Raw genomic sequence first — 22,465 nt, 5'->3', positions numbered from 1 at the left:
TTTGTATAAATGAACAGTAAAGACAGACAGAATGCAAGTTTTATATCGAGTACAGGAGACTCACTAAAACAATCTTTGCAAACCATTATGGCAGCAAGATTCTGGAAATTATCCTTATAATTTCATCTTGTCCTTTCTCCTTGCATATTTTGAGTTTTCTGATTTCATGTTTTAAATTTTTTTGAAATAATTAACTCTTTTAGGTAGCCTACTGTTATCACGGATAGTAAATAATTCACCACTTCAAACAAAAATGCAAAGTGGGGGAAAAATGTTATCTTCTCTGCCATTTCTTCTTACACACCCTTCTGGCTCAGTCAAGCTTCACTTCCTACCTAAAAGCGTCTCGGGATCATTCCAGGCACAATTAGCCTGCATGCCTCTGACAAGTCTAGTATATTGCCTTGACTGGAGACTTCCTCTTTATCTTATAACTTAACTTCTCAGCCAGATTTTAACTGCCTCAAATAGGGACCACAGTATAACATATCTCTTTGATTTAGCAGCTACTCAATCAACTTCTGGCTGATTACTGCTGACTCCAGTCCAAAGTTTCACTACCTTTTAGAATTTATGCTTCCCTTTCATAAAAACAGAAACAAAATCTCATCACTCTCTACCAGTTTACACTCACTAGGATGGCTATAATCAAAAAGGACAGCTAATAACAAATGTTTGTGGGGATGTGGAGAAGTAGGAGTCTTCCACACTGCTGGTGGAAATAAAAATGTGCAGGTCCTTTGGAAAACATTCTGGCACTTCGTCAAAAGGCTAAATATATAGCTACCGTATGATCTGGCAATTTCACTCCTAGGTATATATCCAAGAGAACTGCAAATATACGTCCACACAAAAACTTGAACCAATGGGGGCCTGGGTGGCTCAGTCAGTTAAGCATCTGCATTTGGCTCAGGTCATGACCTCAGGGTCCTGGGATGGAGCCCTGCATCCAGCTCCCTGCTCAGTGGGAAGCCTGCTTCTCCCTCTGTCCCTCCCCCCTGCTCGTGCTCTGTCTCTCAAATAAATAAAATCTTAAAAAAAAAAATTGTACATGAATGTTCACAGCAACATTACTTGTAATACCAAAAGGCAGAAATAAACCCAAATACCCGTCAATTGAATTGATAAACAAAATGGAGTATTTCTATACAATCGAATATTATTTGGCTACCTGTGATAATGTTATTTTATTCTTTCTGGAAAGGCATGGAAAACCCAAAATAAAATATAAAACTGAATCTCAAAATGCTTTCTTAACCAAAAAGTTCTGTTTCTTCCCAAGATTATTTCTTGTCTAGACTCTAGAACTAAAAGGACATTAAGCTTAACTGTTATTCTTTGAGTTAATTATAAAATGCAAAGTGGAGCAGGGGGCATAAGATACACATTTTAAAAGACCAGCAGGGATGCCTGGGTGGCTCGGCGGTTGAGCCTCTGCCTTTGGCTCAGGGCATGATCCCGGGGATGGAGTCCCACATCAGACTTCCTGCATGAAGTCTTCTTCTCCCTCTGCCTGTGTCTCTGCGTCTGTGTCTCTCATGAATAAATAAATAAAATCTTAAAAAAAAAAAAAAAAAGACCAGCAAACTCACATGATCTTTTCATAAGATTTCCCTAACTTTTTTCATTATTTGTAATGTTTCATACATTTCTTACCCCATCTACCAATAATTACATAAGCAGCATCACAGAGCTTACTATACAAGTCACTGCGCTAACGAACATTTTATATCATTATCTCGTTTCATCTTCACAACAACCTTGTACCATAAGTACTACTTTTAGCTTCATTTTCAGATAAAGCGAACCTCAGAGACTGAGAAGCATGCCCAAGGTCACACAGCTAGGAGTCAGAACCAGGCTATGAATCTAGGCCTGGTGCCAAGGTCCATGGTCTTACTCACTGAGGCTATGCTGCCACCCAAGCAGATTTACAGGTCACCAACAGGAGCAAGAACACAAAAATTACTTGCGGAATAACTAATTGTAGTCAGTATACAATACAGGATGCCCTGCAAAGTTGAAAATAAATTTGCCCTCTGAGGGTGAAACTAATCAGAATTAAGAGATGATGGGTGAGATTAGGCAGCTGTAGCATTAAGCCATTCCCTTAACCAGCCAAGTACAACAGTGTGTCTAAAAATATGACATCAAGAAGCTATGACTGTATGTCTGCAAAAAGATCTATAAACAACGCTCACAGCAGCTTTATTCATACTAAACAAAAATGGCAACAACCCAAATGTCCATCAACAGGAGGCTGTATAAACAGACTGCAGTATATTCATACAAGGAACACTACTCATCAATAAACCAGGGGGCAGGGGGCATGGCTGAAATGTATTTAGTATAAGAGAAAGCTGCAACTCAATGTGTCCAGTATTTCTGAATAATAAAGGTGAGTTTGAAAAAAATTCCTCAAGGGTGTTATCAACTGCTCTTTTATCGATGTCCCGAAGTCCCTCTTCATTTAATAACAAACTCGCCCCTCTCTTGCACAAGGGTGAACATGACCCTGGCCAAGGCAATCAGAGAATAGCCCCCAAGCCATACACATAACCCCGACTAAGCCAGTCAGAGAGGGTCACCCCTAAGCTACAAGACATGACCCACAGCAAACCAATCAGAGAACGTTCGTTCCCTAAGCCATTGTGATTGGTTCAAGGATAGGTTCACACTCCCAATGGGGCCAGAGTCCTTCCCCATGAAGCTGACTAGATAGAGCTCTGCCTTTTGCCTTTGAAGGATAACTGAGACTGCTGGAAGCTCTGTTTCCTGCCACATGAGGGTACCTGTAAGCCATTATAACTCTCCTAGTCACAGAGTTTCAAAGACAAGGGACAGAAAGAGCTCCAAGAGTGTTGCTTAGCTGGGGATCTTTTCTTGCCTGGTGCCAGCACCCACCTTCACTTTTCCTAACTGCATTATTTGTGGACTCCATACATGTGAATTTACTTACTCACTAAAATGTATGAGTACCCCAAGGGCAATACCTGGAGCATCTCTGCAGTCATTCTCAAACAGAAGCAGAGAGGTGAAACTTTTGAGTCACCCTACATGCAGGTTTCCCAGCAAAAGTTAAACAAGTGGACATTCTGCCTTCTTGTAATTCAATTCTCATACTGTAAATAAGGGGTCTTTCTGCAGTCTATTTAGTGCCACACTTTTCAGATTTTTATCATTTTTGTTGATGATTTTTGTTATTTAAAATGCCCCAAGGGGCGCCTGGATGGCTCAGTGGTTGAGTGGCTGCCTTTGGCTCAGGCCTTGATCTCTGGGTTCCAGGGTCCTGAGATCGAGTCCCACATCGGGCTCCCTGCAGGAAGCCTGCTTCTCCCTCTGCCTTGTGTCTCTGCCTCTCTTTCTGGGTCTCTCATGAATAAACAGATAAAATATTTAAAAAAATAAAATAAAATGCCCCCCAAGCACAGTGCTGGTCCTGTCCAGTGTTAAGTACAAGAAGGCTGTGCTGTGCCTCACAGAGAAAATACATGTGTTAGATGAGCTTCACTCACCCATGAGTTATAGGACTGTTAGCTGTGAGTTCAATGTCAATAAATCAATAGGGTATATCTTAAGGAAGAAGAAATTCACTGATCTACACATGTAGCAGCTGTGGAAAGTGCTCAAGTAGCATCTATAGTGCGTAATGAAGCTACAGAAAAGATGGAGAAGTAGTTGAATCTGTGGATTCACGAGATGATTATGGTGTGTAGTGGACAGCACTGCTGGAAGGCATAGCCAAAGAAACACGCTGTCGCATTACTGAGGATCAGAAAAATGTTGAAAATTCTCTTGACTACTGTTTTGTCATAAAGAAATATTGTATATGATTAATCACTTGTAAAAAGTATATATTAAAATTTTTAAGATTTTAGTTATTTATTCATGAGAGACAGAGAGAGACAGAGACACAGGCAGAGGGAGAAGCAGGCTCCATGCAGGGAGCCTGATGTGGGACTCGATCCCGGATCTTCAGGATCAGGCCCTGGGCAGAAGGCGGCACTAAATAGCTGAGCCACCCGGGCTGCCCTAAATTAGGTGTCTAAACAGAAACACACATAAACACACACAGAACGAGGTTATATACCGATTGGCTAAGCAGAGACTCTCAGCAGGAACCTAAGCCTGTATATCTTTTTTTTTTTTTTTTAAGCCTGTATTTCAATAGGAGCAGTAGCTCAGTGTTTCCAACAACTTTACAGAACATAACTACCATGAATAATGAAAATCAACTGTATATAGTCTAGGTCTCCCTTTTCTATTTATTTAAGATGGTTCAAATTGTATTTGTCACTTGAAATTTTAAAAAAGTCCTGACTGACATTATTAATGACGTTATTAATAATAACAGCAGGTAAGACTTAATTTGAACTTTCTCTGAGTCTGGCACTTTTTCTATGTGCTTCACAGATATCAACTCATTTAATCTTCTATGAGGCAGGTGCTGCTATTATCATGTCTAATTTATAGATTAAAAAAAGTGGAACTGGGACACCTGGGTGGCTCAGTGGTTGAGCGTCTGTTTGGCTCAGGGTGTGATCCCTGGTCCGGGGATTGAGTCCCACATCGGACTCCCTGTGAGAAGCCTGCCTCTCCCTCTGCCTAGGTCTCTGCCCCTCTCTCTGTGTCTCTCATAAGTAAATAAAATCTTGAAAAAAAAAAAAAAGTGGAACTGAAAAAAAAAGGATAAAAGAAAAGAAAGAGATAATGAGACAGAGAATGAAAGGGCTTAACTAAATCACACAACTAGGTAATAGCAGAGTTTGGCTTTAGGCCCAAAGTCTGTGCTCATGACCATTATGCCATATAATAAGGAACCTATAAAACGGATAGCCAAAGGGTCAGAACTCCCCAATGTCTCCAGCACTGCCCAGGAAGAATGGGTACCATTACAGTCAACCTGTGAAATGCTAAGTAATCACGGCCCAACAGTGGTGGTGGGTAGATCAGACTCCATAATATTAGTCATTAAATTCACCCAGCCACTTGCCTTGCTTATATTCCATGATTAACAAGCAACCTTAAATAACTTGGTTTCCAAGGTAGCTTCTACGGGGAAAGAACACCATGACCAGCTGACCCAAACGTCCCAGCCTTCTTGGCATTTCTATTGCTCATTATTAATTTGGCATCCAGGATGTATTAGCTTCTTGTAAGTTTGTTTAGCATGAGTCAGTCCTTGAGAGTCAGCCGAACTCTGGGTGCTCTGGCCAATAGCAAGCCTGAGTAAGCAGCCTGATGTACGGCCTCATCCTGATTTAACTACCATTCATTTCCAAAAATACAAATAGAACTATTGTTCATGAAAACTTCAAAAATCCTTCCCACCTGAGTGATAGTAATGGAATTTTCAAGTAATCAAATAACAACTACTTACTAGAAGTAACAAAAGAGCAACCACAAATAAAATGTGTTCCCATGAATGGATTAGTAACTCTAATTAGAAACGTGATCTAGGTCATTGTGATGCTCTGCCAAAACTATAGCAGGAGGTACTAAAATCATCTAGCTTTCAGGAGAGAAGTTCAGTGCAGTGAAGAGAAGCAGCCATTAACACAGCTTTCACCTAAAAAAGCACACCCTAGAAAAGCCCTGAAACACAGGAGCGACTGGAGTGGAAGGTCTAGCTTCAGCAATGTTCTTCATCACTTGGCATTTTGCTCTCCCAGGTCCTCCCCTACCCGCTTTTCCTCACTCACTGTCTCTTCCTTACTCCTAGAGGAATTGACTCTTTTTCTTCCTTTCAGAACACACACTTCAGAACAATGCTGCAGAAGACAGGACCGCACTCTGGCTCAGCTCAGCACCTACGCCAGCCACTGCAGTCCCAGCCCCTCCTTTTCCTGCCTTACTTCCCCATCACAAAGCAAAAGGAAGAAAGACATTCTGTTCCGTTCCCTCGATGTCACACCTGGTACTTTTCCCAGCCTTTCTCCTCATCTATTTTTGGTAAAAGATTCAGGGTAATCTCTGCAGGGTTTAAGGGTCAAAAGAACTAAAGTTCAAGCCTGAGTTAACCACATGCAAGCTGTGAAACCCTGGGGAAGATATTTTGCCACTGTTTCCTGTTTCTTGTCTCTAAAATGGGGAGAAGAAAGAGTGCTTAGCCTGATGCCCAACATACAGAACTAAGTGACTAACAAATGCTAACTGCTGTACCACTGTTACTCCCTAGTCCTAGTGCTCTTCCCTGAGACCCTCTGCAAACAGGACAGTTCCCAAAAGAGGGTGGGGGTGCGACTCCTTTCTTCCTCCCTGTGGTTAGCATTAGCTGTGTTCCGCCAAATCTGTGCCACAGCAAAGCAGCACTACCACCATCTGCCATAACTTTCATGAAGGGGATTTGAGGTTGCTAGGAGAAAGTTTTTTGCATGCCTTTTCTTTTAAATTCTGGGTGGGGGGTTGGGGGGGTGGAGGTAGATAAAGCTCTTTTTTATCAGTCCTAGTAAGCTGAATGCTAAAAGATAAGCTGCAATTCCTAAACTTTGTCTTATTAATCAGGCTATGCACACAGCAGCCTAATGACTGATTCTTATTCCTTGTCTGAAAGTCACAGAAACCTAAATAACACTCGGGCAGGACTTCTAATCTCATTTATAATAGGGATAAGCGTCCTTTCAAATAAGCTTAGAAGCCATTACCCGAATGGTGTACGGGGAGAAGAGGGGTCTTTTTCAACAGCAGGAAAAGGCAATGTCCAAGGCTTCAGTGCTCTGCAGGCCCTCCCCAAATCCAAGCTTGAAATAAATCTAGAGCCAAAATTCAAATGCAGAATTAACTGCAACAAAGAAGATTGATTCTGATGACACGCTGTATTGTTTAAAATGTTACTACCAGACAGAAATGGCACAGAAAGCAAAGAGAAGTTTTCAATAATGAGAATCCACTCCTTGCTGTTCACTCCACTTTGGCTGGACTTTGTTTCTCTGACTCTTTAAAATTTTTTTTTTTTGTAAATTTTTATTTATTTATGATAGTCACACACACACAGAGAGAGAGAGAGAGAGAGAGAGAGAGGCAGAGACGTAGGCAGAGGGAGAAGCAGGCTCCATGCACCGGGAGCCGGACATGGGATTCAATCCCGGGTCTCCAGGATCGTGCCCTGGGCCAAAGGCAGGCGCTCAACCGCTGCGCCACCCGGGGATCCCTGTTTCTCTGACTCTTTTAGCCAACACAGGAACCATTTCTACCCCTCCCCAGAAGATCCCATTACAGGTGGTACCTTCTTCACTAACTGGTGCTGGGCTTTGTGAAGCTAAAAGAATGATCTCTCCGCTGTCTGTGTAAGCTGTGGGCTGCCTTTAAAAGACATTTGACCAGCCTGGCAAGAACTGAAAAGTCTGACAGTGCCAAGCCAAAAATATGGAGCAACCAGGACTCTTACACACAGCTGGGAGGAGCGTAAATTGACATAACCACTTTGGAAAACAAGTTGGCATTATCTAGTAAAGGTGAAGATGTGAAAGGCCCCCAGCATGGCAATTTCACTCCTACACATATACCAACACTCTCCAACTTACCAAGCATCTACAGGGCTCCTCCACTATGCGGAGAACTGGAGATACGAAGTTGGGTGAAACCTACAAACTGATCTTTCTGCAAAGATGGAAATGTGGCATACCTACACTGTCCCATATGGTAGCTACTAGCTGCATGTGGCTACTGAACATGTGAAATGTGGTTAATAACAACTTGGGGACCGAAATTATTTTTAATTTTAATGTTTAAGTCATTTAGGGCTAGTGGCTACCTTGGTGTACAATGAAGCAAGAATCCCATAGACATGTACCTCAATATACATGCACAAGGATGTCCATTTTTTTTTTTTGGATGTCCATTTTTTAGCCCTGTTTGAAATAGATAAAACAAAGACAACCCAAATGTCCATCAATAAGAAAATGGATAAACTGTGGCACAACAGTGAAAAATAAAGGCACTCTACAAGCACCAGTGAAGCTAACCCTTAAAAGCAATGTTGAGGGGAGAGAAAGAGCTACAGAAAAATTTAGAAACTGATGTATTTTTACAAAATCCAACACAAGTATAACAAACATTTGGAGATAAAAGCATCAGTGTTGGCAAAACTAGGAAGAAAAGCAAAAATAAATAAATAACCTAATTAATTAATTGATTAAATATAAAATACAAGGTAATGATTATGGAGACAGGAGAGTTGGAAGGTACAATCTGTAAGAAGCACAATGGGAGCTTCGATAGCTTGGCTGATGTTCTGCTTCTGTCCTTTTTTTTGTTGTTTCTTAGCACACATATTACATATACTATCTTATACCTACAACTATACTTCACAATAAAAGAAATGCAAAGTACTACTGAGGTAGTGTTGCTGCTTCTTGCATCTCACCCATCAATCCTCTACCCATGCAAAGGCTGGGAGCCTCTCCATGGCAGGGATAGGTTTCACTCAACTGTGTCTCTAGTTTTCAGCACAGTGCAGGAGCACAGCAGACGGTTGGTAAGTGCCTAGTGAACTGAACCCAAATCAGGGAAAACCAGCACTCCTGAAACTTAAGCTTGTTAACTGTTTTGTTTTCTAGGTAACGCTAGAGAAACATTCCTTGTGCAGTAACAAAAAAATAATAATATTTTTCCTCCATTCTAAAATGCACCCTCCTCTCACCACGTTTTAGCAGATCTGAAAGTAGAATGCTTTCTACGATTGAAGCTGTCATTAAACGGTGGTGTTTCTCAATATTGCCAGCATGCAGGAATTCAGGAATGTAAACTCTGTGAGGGAAGGACTAAGCCTCTTTTGTTCATTTCCCTAACCTTAGAGAAGTCTCTGCCACACAGTCAAACCTCAATAAATACTCGCTAAATAAAGAAAAGTTACTATTACTGCAAGCCCACGATGTGTCTGAGTCTTGCTAAAAACCTTACATAGATATGTAGTTTGCCCTTTACAATAACTTCAAGGCTTAGGTTAAGTGCCCAAGACACTACATGTAAATAAATAGTTGAAATGGAAACTTAGTAAGTGCGAAAGGCAGGGTTCAAATCTCATCTAGATTCCAAAGTCCATGCTCTTAAACATGACACAATACCATCTCTCAAACAGAATGAAGTCAGTTCCACCCCTTCACCAATTTTGAAAATAAATGTTTAAAGAAAACTGCCCACGGTTAGTGAGCTTATATTAGCTGAATCACTGGTGACGTTTATAGGCAAACAGAACCTATGTTAGCCAGAGACCTGGGGAGAGGTGAGCGAAACAATCTCAACAGATAACCAGACTTTCCCCCCATATCCATCCTGAGTTATAATAATATTAATCCACTTACTGGTTCAAACATGGAAATATATGCCCCTGACACCAGTAAGTACTATTTCCAAAGGCAGTAAATTTCTAAAGAGAGCAGAGTTATATCATCAAAAGGATAATCTTATTAAAAAGACCTTAAAAGTCCATTTGATCCAACCTCTAGGCAAGAGGCTTACACTCCTAACCTCATTTTAATGGCAGCTGAAGCCTTCCGAGGCCAAGTAACTTCGGTCCTCTGAGAAGTAAGTTGTTGAAGCAGAGACCAAAAACTAGGTCTCCTACTTCCTGGGCTCACCTTGTTCTCTTCACTACATCACAGCAGAGGGAAGTCACTAAGGATTTGTTAAGGTCCCTTTCTTTCTAGGCGGCACGGGAGTTCTTTACATAGTTCATTTTATTTAATCCTGTCAATTCTGTGAGTTATCCCAGATAACTGTGATGTTATCTCCATGTACAAGATGAGGAAACTGGATTCAGAGAAATAAGGTAACTCACCGCAGGTCACACCCTTGGCATTTGGAGTAGATGCCAGAATGGTTTTCCCTCCCCTCACAGACCTGAAAGTTAAAGAAATCAGAATTACCATTATTAGCACAGTGCCGCAAAGTGCTGTCACGTTACTGAAAAGAAAACGAGAAGTAAACTTCTGAAAAATAAGAACCTTCCTATCATGCAGCTTGAATATTCCCCAAACACTGCATCTCCACACAGGAGTCTGGTTAAATACCAATAAGATAACCTCTAACCAACCTCAAAGATGTCGCCTCTAAAAGGGAACTTGAGACACAGATACCACCTTTAAAAATGACTGGCATTTGCAGTAGATATAAAGGAAAAATAAAATGATTTTTCTATCTCCCATTTAGGTTAAAAAAGAAAGAAGTTCGAAAAATAATTCCATTTTGTCTATCTTCCTCCATGGTTTCCATGTACTGCACACATCATAGCTTATTTTGCCAGAACTGTGTTCTGAAGACTTTCTCTTTCATTCCTGTCATCACCACATCCTCTTTCATGCAAAACAAGATGAGACTATCGGAGAGGCACGGTTAAGTCTCTCAAAAGTCCTTCATAATTTTAATATATTACCATCATAACCGTTTCTATCTTCTTCGGTAGAAAATCCCAATCAACTTGGAGGAACATTACTTTTATTTCTGAAACTGCAGCAAAACTATCTCGTACCTCCAAGAGGAGTTCAACTCTCAAGTTTTCAAAGATGTTTTTAATTATTATGCAAATCTTAAAGAGATTTAAATTTGTTACTCAGAATGAAATGCTATAACCGACGACTCCCCACACCATTTGGAACATTTTAGAATCTCTGTTTCTTTTTTCAAAAATAAAAACCCAACTACTTCTACTTACAGAACAAGTAAAACTGTATGCTAATCAACTGTTTCTTTTTTACATGCCAAAGGAGGCATTTTGCCAAAGAGGCTTCAAGCCTTCCTCCTTGATTCCTGCATACGCTCTCCAGAAGGTTCCTAGCCTCTAGTGTGGTCAAGACAATAATGTGTAATTCATCTGCTTTGCTTTCAAAGGAGGTTAAACACATTACTCCCCTTTTCTGATTAATAATGCCATTCCCCTGCCCCCAGAGTAAAATAAAGTACAAAAGAGAGAGAGGGAGCGAGCTTCACAGCAATCTGCCTACTGAAACAAGGCATCTCTCTCCAGAGTCACTGCATTTAAAGAGGCTGCCAATCCTCGTTTCACTTGTCTCTCTTCTTCTCGGTCTGGAGTTAAAAATCAGCTCTCTTGATGTTATCAGATCATCAAATGAAAGGTTCTAGAAATAGCTTCCTATTTGTGGAAGGAGCCAGAAGACACACAAAAATGGAAGAGGGCTCTCGAATCGTCTATCCCCAGGCATTCCGCGTGTAACGAATGCGAGCACATCCTGAAAGGCTTTGCCCGGCTGTGAATTCAAGGTACTTCCTTCCTAATGGGCAGGATTTAAAAGCTGAAGTACGAGGTAACCCGACAACAGCGCCCAAGCCGCGAACAGGCCAAAAGCAAAGTTCAAAGACACGTTCCCCGGATGCCCGGGCGCATCCAGCGGCTTCGGGGGCCGCTCCCCGGCTGCCCGGCTGCCCCGCGCCCGGCTCCGTCAGCGGCCCCGCCCCGCCCCGCCCGGCCCGGCCCGGCCCACTGCACACGTCCGCGAGCGGCTCCAGGTGCCTCCGGCCCCCCGCGCCCGCGCCCGCTCCGCACTTGCGCGCCCGCACACACACGCACGTGTCCACACACACCGTTCCCGGCCCCGCCCCGCCCCGCCCCGCCCCGCCCCGCAGGCGCCCCCGGGCGAGGCGACCCGGCACGGCCTCCGCGGGGCGGGGGGTGCCGGGCGCGGCGCCCCCCGAGCCAACTCCTCGCGGCCGCCGGGGCTCCACCGCACCGCCGAGGCCCCGCCGGCTCCCGCGGCCCCTCACCGCGAGGCTGGCCCCGCAGCCCCGGAATGCAAAGCGGGACCGGCGAGGAGGAAGGGGAGGGTCCTCCCCGGGGCTTGCTGCGTCGCAATTCCTCCGGGGCCGCACGCAGCCGACCTGGGGCGGGGGGCGCTCCCATCCTCACGGCTGCTTCCGGCCTTCCCGGGCGCGGGGGCTCTGTCGGTCGGAGCGCAAGCCCCGAGAACCGAGGCCGGCGCGCCCGGCCGCGGCCACCCCGCCGCCCGCGCCGCGCCGCGCCCCGACCCGACCCGACCTGCCCGCGCGCCCGGCTCCGCGTCGCCGCGGGGAGCGCCCCGCAGCCGCAGCCGCAGCCGCAGCCGCCCCTCCGGGAGCCGCGCGCCGACAGCCGAGCCCGCGGAACGCGGCGCGCCCTCCCCGGAAGCCCGGCCCCGAGCCGCGTACCTCGGCGACCGCGAGCACAGCGCGCCGCCCGGGATCCCGCCCGTGACAGCCCCTCCGGCCCCGCTCGGGGTTTCTCCGATTCGGCGTCACAATAATAAGGAAGTTTCCCCGCAAGCCTGCGGGCGGCGGAATGCGCCGGCGAGTGACTCCGCGCCCGGCCAATGGGCGCGCTCCCGGGGCGGACGGGCACCAATGGCAGCCGCGGCGGGGCGGGAGGCGGGGCGGCGCGGGCTGCGAGCGGGAGGCGGGCGGAGAGAGGCCCAGGCCCGGGCGGGGGGCGGGGGCGGGGGCGGGGGCGGCCCGCGGGGACGGGACCCGCGCGCCCCGCGAGGGCCCCGCGGCGCGGCCGGGAGTCGGCGGGGAGTCGGCCGGGCCCGGCGGCGAGACGCGGGGCGGGGGCGGGGGCGCCGCAGCCGGACCGCCCGTCGCCGGCGGGGAAGCGCGGGGCGGCTCCGCGCTCGGTGGTTTTCGGGTTCTGGCTCTTCGGGTTGATGCAGGGGTGACCCAAAGCCTTGAGCGTGGGAGGAACATCTAGAGGGTGACGCCTGACGGTGAGTTACGGAGCGTTTCGCTGCCCGGTGGCGGAGTCCTCGGGCTCATCCCTCTTCCGAGGACTGGAGGCGGCGCGGCCGAAGCGGGCTGCGCGGTGGGCGAGCGGCTGGGCGCGGAGGGCCCCCCTGGAGACCGGGGCCGGGCGGGCGGAGAGGCGCTGCGGCGGCCGGGAGGGCTGGCGGCTGGAGGGCGGCGCTGGAGCGCAGGAAGGCAGCCACTGAGCGGGTCTTCAGTCCCATCATCTGAAGGACACCGTGTGGCTGCTTTCCCGGATAAAGAAGTTTGCCCTCCCCTACTGGCCCTGGCACCGAATCTAGGAGCTTTCTCCTCCTCCCCAAGGTCACAGTGCTTTCAGAGTCCCCCTGGTTCTTGTCCTTTTGAAGAAACCATTCTCACAAAGATGACTTCGTGTGTCTGCGCCCCCCCCCTACACACACACACACATCCTTACATTTGAAGCACAGGAGCAGAACACTAACTCAAAAAGAACGGATAAATTTCTGTAACCTGTCATGTGAACTGGAAAGGTCCTTTGAGGTCAGATTCTTCCCAAGGACATTCACATGAGGTCAAATCTGCAATTACCTGTTCTGGAAATCTAACAGATCGACCAAATTCCCCCCACCCCCCCAAAAAAAAAAAAAAGTTTTGAGGAGTGATGTATCCTGAGGATGGGTCATTGTTGTCTGGCCTCTGGACGCTCAATGATATAAAGCCAGTTGTCAAATGCTCCTGAGACAAGAAAGATAAGAAAAGCAAAATCTCAAATGATCGGGTAGCTAAGGTCACCTAAGAAAATTCCACACTGGACACCCTCAAAAACACTGGAGACAAGATTAACAAGAATCCATTATGCGGTTTCACCAAAGTCTAGATATCTCACAAAGACATAATCCCAATTTAGAGATGGTATCACAAAAAGGAGCGAGGAGAATAGCCAAGAGGAGTCAGGGTAGGAAGGGAGGTTCCCCATGGCTGAGGAGAGAGGGAGATCCTATCTTCAAGTACGAAATGTGAGGTTTGTAATCAATCAGCATTTAGGTCAATATATTTGCCCATGGCTTAAGTGTTTTTCATGTGAAATTTCATCTTGAGGAAAAAGTTGGTTATCAAAGACTCAAGCCTGGAGGGAGGATAGGATGTATGTATGTCTAAATTACAACCTGAGATACCGTAAGCTTCCTTACCAAATAGACATCCAGAACCCTAGGAACTTACTTATATGTAGAACAATCAGTGAAGATCCTCAGAGTACTTCATTTTATTTTCTTAATTGAACCAACATACAGTGCCAATTTCCTTAGCAATCATGTCCTGCTCCATTTACCAAAATGGCTTTAAATGGCCCAACAGAAACAACAGTCATAATAACAGACATTTAGACTGGCTTGAGAGGCCATAGTTTATTTCTCTTAGCATTTCTATAGCTTCATCCTTTATCTATTTCTTTCTGGCTTTTTATATGTTACCCAACAAATATACAGTATACTGAACATCTACTGGAATACTAGCTCCTGTGGCTATCTTGGTAAGCAAAATGGCATAGTCCCTTGTTGCCTTAAAGGGAGAGGCAAACATCAACCAAATATACATACCAAAAAGTACATAGTTGCTAACCATGATAAATGTTAGGAAAGAAAAACATTCATGTTAAAGATTAAAGATTTAACCTAGGGTGCCTGGGTGGCTCAGTCAGTTGGATGTCTGCCTTCAGCTCAGGTCGTGATCCCAAGGTCCTGGGATGGAGTCCCACATCACATCGCTGGGCTTCCTGCTCCGTGGGGAGTCTGCCTCTGCCCTTCCTCTTTGTTCTCTCTCAAATAAATAAAATATTTTTAAAAATAAAAGATTTAACCCAAAAGACAACTGTAAGCAAAATTGACCTCCAGTTAATGCTATACACACTGAGGTATTTAGGAGGAAGTATACTAATATCTGCGACTTCTTTTGAAATGTACGTTCTAAAAGATTGAAGGATGGATAGAGGGATGGATAGCTGGATATACATGTGACCAATCCAGTATACCAACGTGTTATAGACTCTACATGGTAGGTAGATGGGTGTTCATTGTACATTACTTCCAACTTCTCTGTTTAAAAAACATTAAAAAATATTGGAAAACAAAAAATAAATAATAAGAGATGTGATAAATTGTAACTGTAACCTTTGACAGGCAGAAGGGATCGTGTGGACCAGCTCTAATACTGGACAGATGAGGAATCCCAGTGACAACGGGATGATACCCAGTGCTGCTGTGCTTCCATCTGAACAGATACCCATTTGCCCCATTGTTTATAGCTCACTTCTTGAAATGCATATGCCTATTTCAAATTGAAAGAAATTCTCAATACAGTAGGAATACTGTTCAATGATCATTGTTTTCTGTGTTTAACTTACTTGCCCGGCAGACAAACATGAACTTGGCAAACTTAGAGACAGCAAACTTGTGGGGACAACACAGGTTGGCCACAACACTCTGTCTTTCAGGTATACTTTTGAAGAATTAAGTATCTTCACCTCTGGGAAAGGAAAGTACTGATTATTTGACAGGTAATTCATGCACACCCTGTAAAGCTACCTAACAACAAAGGTGTTTCTCAGCCCCGTGCCCCAAATACTCATTTTGTCCATCTAGTCAATATTCAAAGGAAAAATTGGTTGTAAAACATTTTTTACATTTTTTTAAAAAGATTTTATTTATTTATTCATGAGAGACACACACAGAGAGAGAAACAGAGACATAGGCAGAGGGAGAAGCCGGCTCCATGCGGGGAGCCCGATGTGGGACTCCATCCTCAGGACTCCACCATCACACCCTGAGCCGGAAGGCAGACGCTTAACCGCTGAGCCACCCAGGTGTCCTTTTTTTACATGTTTTCACTATTTTTTGTTCTTTAATACAGTTTACCCAAGAGCCTATATATTTGCCCAGGCTGAATTATCTAAGCTTATTGAAAACTGTCCTATAACACACGGCATTGATTTATTAATGTGAAAAATAACTTGGAAGGAGAAAACCATGGTAAATCATTATTGCCATCAATCAAATAATTATTAAATTTTTAGCCAATGTCTTCTATATGTATTGCTGGACAAGAAGCATTATTCCTGACTACAAAGAGCTTACAGCCTTTATGACTATTTTTGTGTTTCTTAAAACTATTCATAAATTAGTTCTGCATTTGTAAAAATCAATCTATTTGGATAAAGCACAACCACCTTAAATATAAGAACCTCAGTAGTATCATATAGGTTAAAAAGATTGGATGGTTGAACATTTCCTAAGAAAGCCTTTGGAATGAGCTTTGCTGTGTCCCTGAAGATGCATGCAATAATGTCTTTAGGAAGTGACATCTTTCATGAAAATTTCTCTTCTCACAAGGTCCCCAAACTTGTACCCTAGAAGTGCCATCCAACCCACCACTATGACTGCACTGACAAAACAAGTCCTTGGGGAAATACAGCAAAGAGCATGTCTGTTTCTCTGTAGCTGCAGAGTGTGCACATATTTTAACTGCCAAAACTCAGGCAACTTTACCCTTCTCGAAGCGAAGAACCAAATTCTCCAGAAGTTCACTTGTGTCAAATCAAAATAAAATCATCAAAATGAAAAACCCCTTTTCTTTGAAGTTAAAGATTAAATCTAGGTCAAATGAAACTTAAGGAATTTTATTATATCCTAGAAAGGCTAAAGTGACCCTATGGAATTACAAAGGGGTGTGCATAAAACAACATTAGACAGCTTTATAACTTGACCATAAATTCAGGAAACTCAGGTGAATATGCATAATAAATGGTTTCTTGCTTTACCATTATGTTATATGATACGTTCCATGACATTACCTGGCATGCTAAGTGCGTTATCCCTTCTACCGATGTATAGTTTGTGTTGCAATCAGTGTGGTGCAGTAATACATTTTCCTCAATCCTAGCAGAAGCATCTTCAATATGTTGTCTCAGTTGACTTCTCTCACTTTTACTAAATAAATCTTGGGGTGCCTAGGTGACTCAGTAGGTTAAGCTTCTGCCTTCAGCTCAGGTCATGATCCCACATGGGGCTTCCATCCTCAGTGGGGAGTCTGCTTCTCCCTCTTCCTCTTTCTCTGCCTCACTCCCCAGCTAGTGCTCAAGCTCGCTCTCTCTCAAATAAATAAAATCTTTAAAAATAAATAAATAATTTATTTTTAGCATACTGCAGAAGAAGCAAGTAATCAGAGGGGTTCTATCTGTAAAGTTGATACATAATGTAACATAAAATAATATAAATCTGTAAAAAAAATAAAATTGTTTGTGTTTCCCAACTTTATGGTTACCCTTTATAGAAAAGGGAACTGATAACTGGTACTTAACTTTCCATTGGTCTTCAGCGTATGTCTTCATCCTACATGTAGTTGTAAAAGCCCAGGGAAATCAGCCATTCTATTCACTTTAAAATTGTTGACTTACAAGTTGTTCTTACCTTAGAGATATTTAAGACTCTATAGTATCCTATCTTATGGATACTATGACTATTTCTGTTTCCCTCTTTCCATTGGCTTTTGAAAGCCTGGAATAAAATGTATGTCCCATCTGCACAGAATCTTATTGCATACATTTTGAGGAGTAACCTCATTTCTAGGTTCATTTTAACTTTCATATGACATTTTCCTGTTGTATTCATTTTACCAACTTAAAGAAAAACAAACTTGCTTTTCTCTTGACAAAGGTAACAAATATTCAATACATAAGATATGTAAAATACATATAAGAAAAAAGAAATTTTAAATGATCAGTCCATTTACCACGCATTCTTAGTTCTTAATATTTTGTCCTTTTCCCATGCATGCATACACATTTCTAAAAGTAGCTCATTTTATACATTTTACATGATGCTTTCTGAATTTAAGAATATATTTAACATCTTCAATAGAACTAAATACTATTCTACAACATCATTTTAAGTTGCATGTAAATTACATTTATCTACAAAATGGATATACTGTAATTTAACCAGTTTCTTATTGTGTTTATTTTCCATTCTTTACCATTATAAATAATAGTGCGACATAGCTACACATAGTGAATATAACTAAATATTTGCCTTCATCCTTGATTATTTCCCTCAGATAAATCCCTAAGAGAATAATTGCTAGGTCAGACAGATTAGAGACCCTTCAGGCTTTATAGTGTATTGCCAAAATTCCCTAACAAAAGATGGCATCATCGAAATACACCCACAATGTCTAAGTATCCCTTGTTCAACCCCCTTACCAATAATGGGGTTGTTTAGGTTTGGTTTTCATTTTCTCATTTTTACTGTATTAATTGTATCAGTCACCTTATGTCTTGACTAGAATATGTGGGATATAAACATAAAAATAAAACAAAAAAATTCTAGTGAAATAAAAAGCCATGTGGCACATATCTGAAAATTAGCTTTAAGTGATGTTTCTAAACATTCATATCAAAAATTACCTAAATGCATAAAACTGTATGATTAGGGTTGTTGGTCCTTTGCTGAAATTGCTTCATGTCGTGTGACTCCTCAATCTTCCCACACACCTGCCAAAAATAAAAGATTCCAGGAAGGAAGTTCTGTACAAACTCAGACTGTTGTTAATCATATTCTTATTCGCAATGCACATACCAATAACAATCAGTTGATGGTTCACCAAGTTCCATAGCAAACAAAAAGCAGACAAAGTAGGGTGCCTGGGTGGCTCAGTCACTTAAGCAGCAGATTCTTGATTTTAGCTCAGGTCATGATCTTAGGATCGTGAGACTGAGCTTGGTGTCAGGCTTACACTGAGCATGGAGCCTGCTTACGGTTCTCTCACACCCTCTCCATCTTCCCTCCCCACTCAAATGAATAAATAAATCTTAAAAAAAAAAAAAAGCAGACAAGTGTCAGAATTTATTTCATCCATCAATAGAATGGCAGCCAGAGAAGGTATTTTATTGTCCACCTCTCAAAAAAAAAAAAGTCACGGCTTGTAATAGCCATTGTGGTCCAATAATCACTTTTACCATCAATCACCTTATTATGTGTACCAGTATGTCCTAGGCTTTACAGAAGAAAATGACCTTACAGACCAACCATCAGATAAGCATGTACTTTGAGTTCTTTTGTACCCTTCAAGAGTGGATTACATCCACGTTCTTGCCTGGTTCCTTTCTTGATTAACTGGATAAAATTTCAATGTAGATATATAGCTATCAGCCTAGAACCAGTCAGAACAACCTACCCAGTACCTGGAATGAAACATGTACGCTGGGCCTTATTAACATGTTCTAATGAATTGTGCTGATCTATCCTGTACTGAGGGTAAATGGCTTGGAAGGTGTCATGAGTTAAATAGTTTCCCCCAAAATCCATGTCTACTTGGAACTTCAGAATGTGAACTATTTGGAATAGGGTCTTTACAGATGTAACTGATTTCATTAAAATGAGATTATTGGCCATATAGGGAATTAGGAAGGTCCTAAATCTAATAACCGATGTCGTTATAAAAAGGCCATGTGAACACACAGAGACATACAAGGAAAACACCATGTGAAAACAGAGGTTAGAGTGATAGGTGTCTGCCAGCTGAGGAATGCCAGGTAACCACGAGAAGCAAGGAGGCATAGAGAGTAGATTCTCCCTCAGAGCCTCCAGAAGGAACCAAACTGCCAACACATTGATTTTGGAATTCAGCCTCCAGAATTGTGAGATAATACATTTCTGTTGTTTTTAAGCCACCAGGGTTGAGGAACAGAGGTAAGTACATTGCTACAGAAAGCATCTATGATAGGCTTTTTTTTTTTTTTTTTAAGATTTTATTTATTCATGATAGAGAGAGAGAGGCAGAGACACAGGCAGAGGGAGAAGCAGGCTCCATGCCGGGAGCCCGACGCGGGACTCAATCCCGGGACTCCAGGATCGTGCCCTGGGTCAAAGGCAGATGCCAAACCGCCGAGCCACCCAGTGATTCCCCTATGATAGGCTTTTAACAAAGTCTAGCGGTGACACCTGTGACCAGGCTGATTGCCAGGATTGACTGGCTGATCTGGCATCTTAGCCCACAGTTCCCTTTCTCTGAGAACTCCATGTGTGTTTTTCCCAAAGTGTCAACTCAATCAAAAAGAATGGCATTTCCAAGCAGTCTACTCTTAGTCAAGATATATGGGGAGTTAGAGTCCCTGGCTAGATCTTTCCAACAAATAGTGGACCTCCTCTTGCAAGCAAACATAGGTTAGCCAAATCCACTTTACAAAGTATCTTTCTCCATCTGATATTTTGTAATAGTATCAGTAAAACCAGAGTTCCATATTAGTTTCATTCAGAAACTATGAATTATGTAAGATTGCACATATACAGGACTTGACCTTGAAATCCTGGTCATTGCAAAGACAAATCATCATATTTTCCTTGATCTTACAGCAGAGCAGGTCCCCTTTGTGAATGACTATAAAGTATAGGGTGGAAAATATTTAAATTTATTTTGTTTATCCCATAAAGTAAGACTTTGGATGTTAAAGTGAAACTTAATGTCTGTGGAGAGGACCCATGAAAATCAATCATATCTGTAGAAAACTCCATCAAAGGGACAGCTGGGCAGCTCAGTGGTTGAGCATTGGCCTTCGGCTCGGGTCATGATCCTGGGGTCCTGGGATCGAGTCCCACATCCGGCTCCCCAGGCAGGGCCTGCTTCTCCCTCTGCCTATGTCTCTGCCTCACTCTGTGTGTCTCTCATGAATAAATAAATAAAATCTTTTTTAAAGGATTTTTAGGGAAAAAATTCTAATCCCAGGTCAGCCTCTGAATCATTCAGTGGACTTGACTATGCTGAATCTAAGCTACATCGAGAAAGCTCTCTTAGTACATGGGACAGATGTTAAATTTAACCACAGAAATATTTCACTTAGGAGATCAACTAAGCAACTCAATGATTTATGTCACTGAAAATAAATAGTTGCTGTTAATTACAAGCTCCCTAAGCTTTCTTTTCTTTTAAAGATTTTATTTACTTATTCATGAGACAGAGAGAAAGAGAGGCAGAGACACAGGCACAGGGAGAAGCAGGCTCCATGCAGGGAGCCCGACGTGGGACTCGATCCCGGGTCTCCAAGATCACAACCTGGGCGGAAGGCAGCGCTAAACCCCTGAGCCACCTGGGCTCCCCTCCCTAAGCTTTCTATGCCTCATCTATTCTTTGAAGAGAGTGCCAATGATAATGATATATTAAGTTAATTTTAATATCCACTTTATGGAGATAATATTTGGAATATTGAGAAAAGTCCTTTGAGAAATATAGATGAAATATTTGGTAAAACACCAAAACAGAATTTTTAAAAGAACACATTGTCAGCAAATAAAAGAACTCTTAACCGAATGAACTCTGCAGCTTCTTTGCAAACGGGTTCTAAAAACACAAAAAGCCCTGACCTATGGGTCTAGTATGGGAAAAGAGGAGTGGGAATCAGTGGTACCAAGCTACAGCAAAAAAATGACTGGGGTTTCCATGTGTCACGCTTTCTGCTTCTTTTTCTCCTTCACTCTTCCTCCTCCCCCCTCTGGTACCCCAGCCACTAGGGCGTGATTCAAAACTTTCATTTTTCTATCTTCTATCCTTTCAAGAATCTGATAGCATTACACCTTGTCTCCACAAAAATGGTGCATTTGCTCATGTAATTATAAATACCATTCTAAGAATATTTATGGACTCTTTCCATCTAGAGATGGATCTATGTCCTCCCCTTCCTCTTCATTATGAATCTTTGCCTTAACTACTTACCAGATCTAAGAATCATTGAAGCTGATCTGTCTTAAAATTCAATAAGGCTTAATATTTGGCTATTTTCTACTAGAAGAGAATTTTAAATGAGGTGACTTCATCTCTAACTGATATAACTGATCAAAATTATATATGCATCATTGTGCAATGGGAGGAGTTGCATTTTGATCCTAAGGACCTCTTCCTGAAATCTCCATATTAAAGCTTCATAGAAGGTAAACCTGATTTTGGATGCCTTCCCTAGAACCCAAGCAAAATATATAAAATTAAACTCATCTTTCCCCCAGAAATTCATTCCCCTTCCATTGCCTTCATAACCTAGATTCAGAATCTTAGAATTACTTTGGTCCTCAATTCTTCTCCCCTCATTCAGTCAATCATCAAATACTATCATTTTTCCTTTATAATGTCTTTCAAATCTTTCTCTTCCTCTATGTATTAGTTTCCTGTTTCTGCTGTAACAAATTAACACAAAATAGTGGCTTAAAGCAAATTTATTCATTTATATTTTAGAGGTCAGAAGTCCTAAGTGAGTCTTCTGGAGATAAAATCGATGTGTTGGTAAAGCTGATTACTTCTGGAAGCTCCAGAGGAAAATATGTTCCTTACCTCTCCCAGCTTCTAGAAGCTGCCTACATTCCTTAGCTCATGGCTACATCATTCCAATCTCTACTTCCAAACTAGCATCACCTTCTCCTAATTTTGACCCTCTTGCCTCTCTCTTATAAACTCCTTATAATTACACTGGGCACAGCTGGATAATCCAGGATAATCTCTCCATCTCAAGATCCTTAATCACATCTTCAAAGTCCCTTTTACCATATAAGAGAACATATTTATAGGTTCCAGAGATTAGAATGCAGACATCTTTAGGGGATCATTATTCAGCTTACCACACTCTGCATTACCTCTTCTTCAACCCTAGTTTTGGTCCTTATCTATACCCTTATACTACTTTAACATTTCCCTAACTGGCTCTCTTGACCTCAGCCTCTTTCCCAATTCCTTGGCCATTCTA

At 42.8% G+C, this 22,465-nt stretch overlaps 1 protein-coding gene and 1 long non-coding RNA gene across 9 annotated transcripts in view; one reads left to right on the top strand and one right to left on the bottom strand.

Moving 5' to 3' along the window:
• The window catches only part of HERC3 (HECT and RLD domain containing E3 ubiquitin protein ligase 3), a 113,468-nt gene extending 101,177 nt beyond the window's left edge, over positions 1 to 12,291 (bottom strand). For 6 of the 8 annotated variants that reach the window (XR_012023244.1, XM_072810196.1, XM_072810200.1 and 3 more), the window contains exons 1-2: positions 12,139 to 12,291; positions 9,779 to 9,840 (exon numbers count right to left, since the gene is read on the bottom strand). The gene's annotated coding sequence lies outside the window, so the exon portion shown is untranslated. The remainder of the gene's footprint in view (positions 1 to 9,778; positions 9,841 to 12,138) is intronic. The other 2 variants (XM_072810197.1, XM_072810195.1) reach the window with 1 other exon arrangement.
• A 186-nt stretch (positions 12,292 to 12,477) lies between these two features.
• Positions 12,478 to 15,064, top strand: LOC140623501 (uncharacterized). Its single transcript, XR_012023116.1, has 2 exons — positions 12,478 to 12,689; positions 14,865 to 15,064. It is a non-coding gene; the product is annotated as an uncharacterized lncRNA (long non-coding RNA).
• The last annotated feature ends 7,401 nt before the right edge of the window (positions 15,065 to 22,465 follow it).

Source organism: Canis lupus, chromosome 33 (assembly GCF_048164855.1).
Source record: "Canis lupus baileyi chromosome 33, mCanLup2.hap1, whole genome shotgun sequence".
NCBI classification, from domain to species: Eukaryota; Metazoa; Chordata; class Mammalia; order Carnivora; family Canidae; genus Canis; species Canis lupus.
This window is presented reverse-complemented; position numbering and strand designations above follow the sequence as displayed.